We start from the raw sequence: 11378 nt of genomic DNA, 5'->3' as shown, positions 1-11378 counted from the left end.
ACCTCCTCTTGCCCAGAATGCTCCCCACACCCTGCAGTGGCTGGGGCCCAAAGTGTCCGCAGGATCCCAAGCCTGTGGCTGTCCATAGTGGTGATCGCAGGGCACAGGGATTAGTTAGGTTTGGGGGGCAGTCACAAATGGTTTCCCTGGGCCCAGTGGGAGAGGCTAAGGCCAGTTGTGTCTCGGGAAGCCCCAAGCTGGAGCAAATCTCCCTATGTGAAATGTCTCATTGAAAAATCCTTACTGGCAAGAGCCTTGAAAAATGGGCTGACGCTTAATCCCATTGAGTGAGGCTTGGCAGGTCTGATGAGAGGACGATTTGCAGTCTGAGTAGCATCTTTACACCCATTCACTTCACTTTGCAGCAAGAGGAGGCAATTCCACCTAGCTGAATCCACTGCTGGGGCAGGGAGTCCATGTGCCAGGCGGAGGACTAATGGAGCTGCCATAAATGTGACTCTATTGGGCAGGCAGTGGATAATGCATCCCTACCAACTAACGGAAAAGGGACCATTGAAACACTCCTCCTTCCTGCCTCCAGATGGCTACTTGACAGCTCATCAGCAACCACCTTCTCTCTCCCCCTATGCCTTCTGTCCCCCCATCCCTAGCAGGGACATGGTAGGGCCAGGAGGAGGGAAAAGCTGGTAGTGGAGTGGCAATGGGGTGTGCCCAGGAAGTCCCTGAATCCCCTCCCACCCAAGGCCATTCAATCATGGCCCCCTCACTACCTCTTCAAAAAGAAGGGAAATTCACTGACCCAAAATGTCCCCAACACAGAGGGAAGGTTGCCTGGCGCTGCCGTGTGCTCTCCCAGAACGGGGAGGGTGGCGACAGTTAAGGTAACATCCTACACCCAGCCTACCTTTGTCTGTCCCTTCCCACCACCACCCCAGCCACAGAGCTGGCTATGCACTGGGGCCAAACCAGACCTGACCCATCTCTCACGATGGCTGGGGGCACGTGTCGCAGTGCTCCACAAGGCTGAGTCAGGGCCGACTGAAGCCAGTGCTCTAGATGGAGTCTTTGGGAGAAGGATGAACAAGTGTTACCATTGGGCAAGTCTTCCGGGGTTTGTCGGGAGCAGGTGGAGTGCTGGAGTGTAGTTTGAGTTCAGCAAGCTCATGTTGGCTAAGACTAACCTTAATCCTATCCAAGACAAGAGATAATTCCCCCCTGCCTCTTATTACTCCCTGGCACTTTAGTGGGGAAGGATACCATCCAATGATCTGACAGGGCCATTGCTCAAAGGGGGCAGAGTTAAGGTTGTACTGGGTGTGGTATAGGGGATGCTAACTCTTTATTTCCTGGTATTCAGAGGTTTAAATTTAGTGACCCTCCGGGTTCAGGGAGGGCATGAGGCAGCACTAGGCCACCTTCACTCTGTTTAATGAAGGTGTGGGGCCGTTAACAGTGTTAAGTGTGTGGCTTACATAGGGTCCTCCTCTGGCAGGTCACTGTGAACTGCCTGTCTGTGCCATAGTATTGCTGCATGGAAGAGAGGGTCATATCCCCTGCAATCCCCAACTGCAGTGGGGTGAGTTAAGGACACTTTCCTTTGGGGGTTTGCTGTCCATTTATTGGTTCTTGGGCGATCCAAGCCCTGACCCTCATGTGCAATTTAAATGTAGAGTTCGGTGGTTTAGGCTAGGTCTATGCTACGGGGATTTCAGCAGCACAGCTCCGGCACAGTAGCTATGCTGGCATAGTGTAGTTTGTAGTGTAGCTGCAGACTACAGAAATGGAAGGGGCTTTTCCGTTGCTGTAGGACCTCCACCTCCCAGAGTGGCAGTAGCCAGGGTAGGTCAGCATTGTTACGGCACTCAGGCGGGTGGATTTTTCACACCTCGCAGTGTCGTTGCTATGTCGCCCCACGTTTTAAGTGTAGACCAGGCCTTGCTTTCATTTGGTGGGGGCCAGAAAGGAAAGGAGCCACTTCTCTTCTGGGGGTGTGTGTGGGGGTGAGACTGGCTGTCTAATGAGCCCCAAATGGTTGTATCTATGCTTTAATTGGACTCTGGTGTCAGGTTATTATGGGCCCTGCTGCCTGTGATTGTCTTTAGAGAATTCTAACAGCGTGTCTCATCCACCTAGCAGGCTGGTTGCTAATAACCTCACCTGCTCCTGTCCTGTTACCCAAACTTGGATTCAGGTTCTCTTCAGAAGTCCTCTGCGGGGGTTCTCAGGGCGTGATGACTCCTTGTACTGGAGAAGACTGATATCCAATGTGTGGGGGCGAGCCCTGTGCTGGACAATTTAGCTGTGGCCAGTAATGTTCCCTTTCTGAAGGCTGAGTCTGTTGGCCAAGTGTCTGTGATGTCAGGTGCCTGCCCTGCTGTTATCAGAGCTAGATTCTCTGAGGTCAGCAGGGGCTTGCGTGAGAAACTCAGCCCTGGCCCAGAGCCGAACAGCCTGCCCTGAGCCTTTATACAGAACTAATCATTGCAACTCACGTTTTCATGGTGCCTTTGTCTCAAAGCACGGCACAGACTGCATCGACAGGAATTGCTTCCTCCCCCCCCCCCTTGAAATGCAGCCACCTCTGGGGTGGAATGAGCAGGAGTGCCATTTAGGTAGGGCAGTGGGGAGGGGCAGTTGCCCCCCTTATACTTCATACCATGTGTTAATTTTAGGAGCAATACATATATTGTGTCGTGATACCACCCAGGCTAGAGCTCAGTGCCGCCCCTGGTGGTGGTGGGGGTGGGGTGGGGGGAGGGCTGGGACCCAGTGGCCTGGGGAAGAGGGGGAGGAAGATGGGAGCTCATAGATACTGCAGAGAGGGACTGGGTACTGCAGCCCCTTGAGGAGGAGGTTGATAGGGGAGGGGCTGGGACCCCAGCAGCCCCTGAGGCACCTCCGCTCTGCATGAACACGCCTCTCCCTCAGTTACCTGAGTCTGCAGCAATGCACGCTCACCCACTACCACCGCCGACCCGCCCTGGGACACGCCATCCGCAAGCCGCCCACAACATAAAACCTAGCATTGCCCCAGAATGGCTGGGGTCAGTGCAGGCATCTGGTTAACACCTTCTCCATTCCCTGCCAGCGTGCCTCAGCCCCAAGCATGGGTGCTGGAAATAGGGATACTGGGAGTGCTGCTGACCCTCTTGGCTTGAAGCGGTTTCCATCCTATTCAGGGTTTACAGTTTGGTTCCATGGCTCTCAGCACCCCCACAATACAAATTGTTCCAGCACCCTCGGCCCTGAGGGGGGCTGTCAGATTCACAGGCCCCCTCGCAGTGCGGTGCCCCCTAGCACGGTGCTGGAGCAGTGAGGGCAGCATGGGCCATGATGGGAGAGTGCCCCCTACAGACTCACCCATCCTGCTCCCTGGAGTGTAAAGAACATGACACCCCCCCCGCCCCCAGCCGGGAACAAGCTCTTCCCTTGTGCCCTGTTAATTGGAATGCCTGCTTAAGTAAAACATTTTCTCCCCAGGTGGGTGTTCGAATGAGTGTTTCTCTTAGTTAGCAAGCACTGATGAGACCAGGGTGCAATGGGGTACAGCTGCACCGACAGGCACCATAGCGAAGCTGAAAGCCTTAGGTGCTGCTGAGAAGGGTTAACAGTCTGGCCTCCACTCTTTCCAGCGTGCTTGGGGAAGCTTTGTTCATTGGAGTATTAAATTCCACAGCTGTAAATAATCTGCCGCGGGAGAGATTATCAAGGCCTTGGGAAGAAGCAGCTTTTATTAATAAGATCAGGTCTGCCTGAGAAGGATCACGTAGCCTCTCCCTACCCTTTCCTAGCTGTTCTGTTCCTGCCATCCCCTTGCCATCTCCTGGCCGCGCTCCTCTCGGGGATCTTTCAGACTTGGCCTATTTGCAGCGGATCCCCGTGTGGCCAGGAGACCTCCTCCTTGCCTAGCATGCGGTCCCAGCAGCTGAATCCTGGTCTCGGGTTCTTCTGGTTCCCGCAAGGCGGAGCGAGTCTTGCTGGCGCTGGTCAGCAAATACGGCTCATTATTGTGATTGGCCGTGCAGCCCAGTAACCTCTGGCTGCCAACATTCCACAGGCGGCTCTCCACCTTGTCTGAAAAGTCACCGTGGTTTAACATGGCTGGCTCCCGTGAACAGGGACGGGGAATGGAATCTCCACCAGCAGCTGTCTGAATCCAGCCCAACTAGGGGGCTGTTCATCAAACTAGGAATGAGACACCAAAGGCTTCACCGCTAAGACTGCTGGTTTTCCTGAGCTTGCCCAGGCAGCTGTCCTCATCTGCTGGCTTTTCAGTGGCCCTGTGTAGCATGAGATGTTGGTCTCCGTCCAGGGCTGTGGATTTCTGGTTCTCAGCTATCCAATTATTTCTGTGTCGGAAATAGTGGTGACTGGCAATAGTGCAACGACTCCATGGGACCCAATTCTCCCCTGCCCACGGGGACTTACGCCTATGAAAAGGGTAGGGCAAGAGCTCCCAAATCAGAATTGTCCACTCACTCAAACCAGTAATGGCCTTTTCTCCCCACTTTGCACCCGTGGGAACTGCACAATGCAGAGAGGGCGAAACTGGCCTAACTTGCTGATCTTCATGGATAACGCAGAGAGTGGAAAATAGGGATTCCGGGTGTGGAAGCAGAGACACAGGGAACAGGTGAAGGCATTTCTGGCAATTCAAAGCCAGACAGTGTCTGTGTCCAGGGGGGATTTCCCGAGAATTGTCATAGGGAATCAAGGTTGATATAGGAGAATCACAGTGATTTGAGATTGGATTCGGCGACCCATCCAGCCTATACCCTAGGGACCAATGCAGAATTGGTTCTTATCATACATTCACTAGTGTTTGGTCCTGTTCAGTTTTAAGTTTCCCATGTCCTGGGACTCCCCACCTCATCTCTGTGGAGAAAATTCTACAGCCTAATTCCATCTTCCGGTGAGGACATTTCTCTTCAGCCTATCGTCTCCTTTGTTCATTTTCACCCTGTTCCTCCTCGCTCACCCCCATCAATAACCGAAGACAAGAACAACCTATACAAATTTGGAGCCGAAAGCACAGGTTTGCAGGAATGTCCCACAGGTGTAGGACCTCCTTAGCTTTTGGTCTGACTTTCCTCTCGTTCATTGTTCATTCCATTTAGATGGCGCATAGGCTTGCTGCTGCCCCTTCGCCATAGGGGTGAATTTCACTGCACAAACAAGTTTCTCCTGCTCTTGAGGTTTGTTCCTGCTGGTTTTCTATACAAGAGTCCCATAGCCCTGATTTTGGGGGGACTACATCAGAATATTAGATGGTTCCCTAATCGCAATTCGGTAGCTTTCCCAGCTTGGACTTTAGACTTTTGGACACGCTTCCTAGCAATCTGGCTCTGTGCCATCCAGTTGTACAACCCCCCTGGGAGTTCATTTTTTCCCTCAGACGTTGTTACAAATATAACACCTTCTTCTCCCCCAGCATCCCTAAACAAGCCCCCACACTGCTGATTGCAACACATGTTAATTTGAATGGGCCCACCGCCGTGTGCTGCTCGAATGGCTCATGATCTCCCTTGCCGGGCTTGGGACGGAGAGACTTGCTGGGGCTGAACAATCTGAGATCTCTCTGAACTCCAGCCAGTTCCAAGCAGGGAAAGCTGTTTAAACTATCCAGTACCTTTACCAATTACTTCTAGAGATGGGGGCAAACCCTGCCCAAGGCTCTGGGAAGCCAGGGCCCACTGGATACCTGGTGGTAGTGATTGTTATTGCCCCTGCACAGGCCTGAGCTCCGGGGAGCATCTGAGAAAGTCCTGAGCAGGATGGCAGAGTTACGACCCCTCCAGGGACACCTGGTGTGCCGGGCGGCAAGAACAGGCCCAGCCCTGGAAGGTGACCGCAGTGGCAGCTGAGTGTTTGGAACCTCGTGGGAGAGAGTTTGTAGACGTCCTTAGAGAGAAGGGGGGAGTCATGTGAAAGGAGCAAGGGTGTCCGAGGGGATCGTCAGCCCCCCGGGGGGGCACCTTCGTAAATGGAGACAAACGTCTCCCTGCGCGCAGAGGCGTCTGGAGTCCCCCTGGCGTGTCTGAGGAGGGGATTCCAGGACAAAGACCTCTCCTGTCTCATCCCATCCCCAGATGTCAATGCCTTCTGATGTTCCTGGGGTGAATGGCTCATAAAGCATCAACTGCTTTGCAAGAAACAGCTCCCTTCCTGGGCCACCCACCCCCAGAACCCTCCGGTGCTCTGGTCGCAGAATGGCGCCATCCTGCAGGAAGGGGGCTCTGGGCTCCATGCCTGAGAGCTATTGACCTAGATGGCACAAAGTGCATGTTACAGCACCCCCAAGTGGGGATCAAAAGGTCCCCATGGTGTTCTGAAGAGCAGAAAAGGGCAACTTTCCATGAGTTTTTCTGGGGAAGGGAAGCATTCCTCTCAGTGGGAAGCAGTTCTGTGGAGAGGAGCACTCCTTTATAGGTCAGTGATTCCTGACTCAGTGTTGTTCTCCCTGGCAAGGGGAGCAGTTATGGAGTTCCTCTCCAGGGGAGTGTTTGGAGAAACCCTGGATGATTCCTAAGCAGATGGATGGTACTGCAGGAGGATTGTCCATGTGTTTGGGGGAGGGCAGGGGGCTGTATGCTCAGCTGCTGCTGAATTTCCTTCTAACTCTAGTGTTTCTGAGGGTGGAACCTCTTAATGGCAAGTGACAAAGGGGTGTGGAGGGTTAACAGAAATCTCATGGGTCTGATGTGTACATTCTGGTATACCAAAGAATGTTATGTGAGGCCTCAAAGAAAGCCAGGGTCACACTAGTCATCAGTAGCATTGTGAGGTGTGTGTACAGATACTACATAAGGAGATAAGTATGTACACTGAAAATATGGTTTTAAAGTGTGTATCAAGGTATCAGTCACAAGCAAAGGTGAAAAACAGGTTTTCCTCTAGACAGGAGATAAGAAATTCTCTCTCTCTCTCTCTCTCTCTCTCTCTCTCTCTCTCTCTGTCAGATGTAAGCATTGTAAGCTAACACAAGAGATGCCCATTTGCATAGGGCAAATGGTAACAAAGAGATGTGAAGCCAACAGGAATGGAGCACACAGGACAAAACAAGCCACAAAAAGGCGGGGGGGAGGGGGGATGGTTATCCTGGCTAGGAGCAATGGCAATCAACTTTGGGGGGTATTTCTAGAAGGCAAAGAAGATGCCCCAGTTCCTGCACCTAGGAAATAAACAGCCAGTACACGTGCATTCATGAAAGTGGGGTCTCAGCCAGCCGTGGTTGAAAACACTGCAGAGGATGTTGGGCCAGAGAAATGCCTTTAGACAGGAGGATAACCTGTTTGTTAAGTTTAGTCTCTAGAAAGCGTGTTATGATTTTGTTTTATATGTAACCATTTGTTTCCAGCATCATTTCCCCGTCACTTGAATCTCTGTTCTTTGATAATAAACTCATTCATGTTGTCACTATAAATATATCTCAGTGCTGTGATGTTTGGACCTGAGCTGAATCTTTCAAGCTGGCATGGACTGTTCCTTTTGGGACAGCAGGCCTGGTAAGTCTGGGAGCGTTCAGTGGCTAAGGGGCTGGCTGCTGTGGGGAACACTTGGAGAAGGCTCAGGGGTTGGTGTGTGCCATTCGCTAACCTGCACAGTGGTAGCGAGGCCTGCGGAGGCCTGGAAGGTGCTTGTGCTGCCTGAGGCTGGTGGTTTCAGGGCGCTGTCACAGCAGGCAGAGCCCAGGCTAAGGGCAGGTGCTGATGAGATGCCTCACAATCCTGGGTATCCCTTAGGAGCATCACAGGGGAGGATAGTCCATATGCTTGGGGGAGGGTAAGGAGCTGTGCTCTCTGCTGCTGCTGAATTTCCTTCTTGCTCTAGTGCAGGGGTGGCCAACCTGTGGCTCCGGAGCCACATGCGGCTCTTCAGAAGTTAATATGCGGCTCCTTGTATAGGCACCGACTCCGGGGCTGGAGCTACAGGCCAATGTGCCGGGGGGAGGAGGGGCTCACTGCTCAACCCCTGGCTTTGCCACAGGCCCTGCCCCCACTCCACCCCTTCCCACCCCCTCCCCTGAGCCTGTCATGTCCTCGCTCCTCCCCCCTCCCCCCCAGAGCCTCCTGCACGCCACGGAACAGCTGATCAAGAGGTGTGGGGAGGGAGGGGGAGGCGCTGATCGGCGGGGCTGCCGGTGGGCGGGAGGCACTGGGAGCAGGTGTGTGTGTGTAGTTGATGGGGGGCTGCTGACGTATTACTGTGTCTCTCTGGCGATGGACATTGGTCAATTCTAGCTCCTTCTCAGGCTCAGGTTGGCCACCCCTGCTCTAGTGTTTCTGAGTTAAACAACCCCTGCTCAGCCATACTTGGCACGCTAAACCTGCCATAGGGGTTTCGGCACCAAGCAATGGGTTTTTCTGGCTGCTTTAAGTCTCACTGGAAACAGCCTCCCAGTCCCAACCTGGAGCTGGTGTTTGCATTGCTAGGGATTGGCTGGCAGAGGGCGCTTTACCCCCATCATAGGCAGAAGTAGCAACTGGAGACTCCTCTGGGCTCCACTGCACCTTGCAGAGCTGAGCAGAGGGACCCAAGCAGACTTGGGTTTCATACCTGCATTGTTGTGAATGGCTGAAAAGCTCCACCTAGCACATCCTCAGCCACCCAACTCAGCACTTTGCATTGCAAGTCAGTGTCTTCCTCATTCAAGCTCTGGCCGGGTGCCTCAGAAAAGCAGGGGTGAAAGCTTCAGAGATCACAAGTGACATGGTCCTGGCTCTGATGGATTTCTCTCTACTCCCCAGTGAACTTTGGCTCACGGCACAAGACCACCACACACCGCGGAATGATGGTTCTTCTCAGGAGCAGAACAGAAGGGGGCGCAGATCAGGAGGGAGGGGCGTGCGGAGCTGTGGAAGGGGAGGTTGCACAGAACCTCTCAGAACTTCCTGTCCCATGCTTTCAAGAGAAGTAGCCCACTCCTGACCTGCAGTCTCCTGCTATTCCAGCCTTGCCCCCCCCCCCCCAGCTCTGCCAGTGCCCTCTCACCCCTGCTATCCCAGCCCTGGGCTCCCCACACACAGCTCTGCCAGGGCCCCTCACCCCTGACCTGCAGCCCCCCTGCTATCCCAGCCCTGGGCTCCCCACACACAGCTCTGTTGGTGCCCTCTCCTCACCCCTGACCTGCAGCCTCCCCCTTTAGTGTAAGAATCTGACCCATTTTTCATGCTTTCTGTCTCTCACCTCCTGTCCCACACATATGACATATGCAGCCTGAGTTCTCTCTGGCTGGTAAAGTTCACCAGGGAGCAGGGACCCGACGAGGCCCCAACATGAGTGATTCAGGATGTAGAAATTCAGCTTTGTTTCCAGGGAGAAGGCCAACTTATATAACTGGCAGAAATCTCCAAGGGAGAGTGCTTGCAGCACGATTGGTTGTGTGTGAACGCTGCACTTTTGCTCACACTTGCCTCACACGTTACTTGTGTGCTCACAGTAGTCTCTGCATGCAGCCCCATGCTTACTGTGCATGTGTAAGAGAACATGACATCAGTTAACGTTAATGGAAATTCTTTTGCTTCCAGTCATGCATTGGCACCTGCAGGAAGTGCCTGGACACACGCATGCTGCTTTATTAAAGCATTTGTTATTTTTTCCCTGGCTGATGGGCAGCAGGACTGCCAGCCACGTGCTCTGTGCTCAAGCCCAGTTTGTGGCTCCATCCCATGAGTGTTAGTTTTGCTCTGCTAATGTGCTAATAGTCGGTTTGCATGAAGGGCTGGCCTGCTCCTTCCCAGCCCATCCTCCCAGATGGCTCCACTCTGACTCAATCCTTGTGCAGAAGGCTCTGGGCATCTTTTGTGATGGGCACAGCCTCAGGTCTCCAGTGCTGGTGTGCAATTCGGGGACTTGGCTCATATGTCGGCACCGTTCAGTCTGGGCTTGGAGACCAACACCAGCTTTCTCACACAAAGACAGATTCCTTCTAGGCTGCAGGTTTATCCCCCAACTGATACCCAGGAGCACAAACAGAATTTAGCTAAGGAGGGGGCCCAGGTTACCTGTCAGCTGCTTCAAATTTGAGTAGCATTGTGACCCCATGCGCCAGGTTGCAACACCACTCATTGGGATTTGACCCAGGCGTCCATCCATCATAGCAGCAGTGAAGGGGCTCTACCATTACGCTCCATGGCTTTGGTCAGGGCTGAAGGGGGGGGGGGGGGGGGCTGGGCCTCCTGGCCTTCCCCATTATATCCCTGCTGATACCCAATTCTCCCTTCTTAAAGTGGCAGTGCTAGAACTTGGAGATCAGACAACTCTTCCTGTTGTCTGACTTATCTCCATCTGGGTTTTTATACCACGCCCATCACCGTGGCATCTGAGCACCTCCCAGAGATCATTGCCCCAAGCAGTCAGTGGGCTAAGTCCCTCCCTCCTTTCCTCAAGGCAGTCAGCTCCACGTAATATCCTGCAGCTCACTTTGTCCACACTTGAGCCCAAATTCGCTGCTCTGTGGGGGAGGCGGGTCACTTCCTGGGGGGCCAGGCTGGAGATGTCATCTGGGCACCATGTGTGGGAATGGTGGGTTGTGTTCTGCACCGCGCAGCGGTGCAGTCTTGGAAAGCAATGGCTCTGCCTCAGGGTGGGATCACAGAACAGACATAGCTCAGCTCACAGGATTTGCAGAAGCACCAGGCAGAGGGCGCATGGACCTCTCCCATCAACTGAATTCTTCACTATTTACTGTCCGTCCCACTCGGGTTCTGACCCGGCATCCAGTTATTGTGATGATAGTGAGGCAGAGGAGCAATGCAGGATCAATGGTATATTTCAGGAAACAGATTAAAGCAGGGGAGGGGGGCGGAATCCTAGAAACAGCAGCAAGGAGGGAAAGTGTGTGTGTCTGCAGAGCAGCCTGCAAAACAGACAATGGCCACACGGTGTCACTCAAGGGCTGGGATCCTTGTGGAGGCAGCACTGAAACAGGCAAGAGGCAGAGATGAAGTGATGAGGGTGGGTGAGACAGAAATGGGAAGGGAAGGGAGAGGCTGGGATGGGTGTGAGGGGCAGAAGCTATTGATCTGTCCCCCAGGATCAGTCTTGGATTGGAAAATTCTGCTGCCTCCAGTTACCCTCCCGAGGCCCTGATTCTGGCCAGCCCCCCTCTAATGTTTAATGTGCTTGGCCTAAGCGAGTGGCCAGCAGCCTCCTTTTACTGTGCATGACACTGTGATCTTCCTGGGACCCCGGCTCCACACCAGCAGCTGCTGAGCTTTATTACAAGGCAAGAGCTATGGGGCAGCCATAGGTGTCTAGTAAAAGCGGCACTTTGACAGCGCTCTCCATGTGCGGGATTCCCAGCATGCACGTGGGCCTCGACATCTGGTGTCACTCGGCAGGGCTGGTGGGGAGTGAAGGTGTTTAGGAACCACAGTGTAATGAAAGGAAGTGGACCTGGGGTGGGGCCATTTGAA

This window comes from Emys orbicularis, chromosome 3, assembly GCF_028017835.1.
Source record: "Emys orbicularis isolate rEmyOrb1 chromosome 3, rEmyOrb1.hap1, whole genome shotgun sequence".
In the NCBI taxonomy this organism is placed as follows: Eukaryota; Metazoa; Chordata; order Testudines; family Emydidae; genus Emys; species Emys orbicularis.
Note: the sequence above shows the minus strand (reverse complement) of the source record.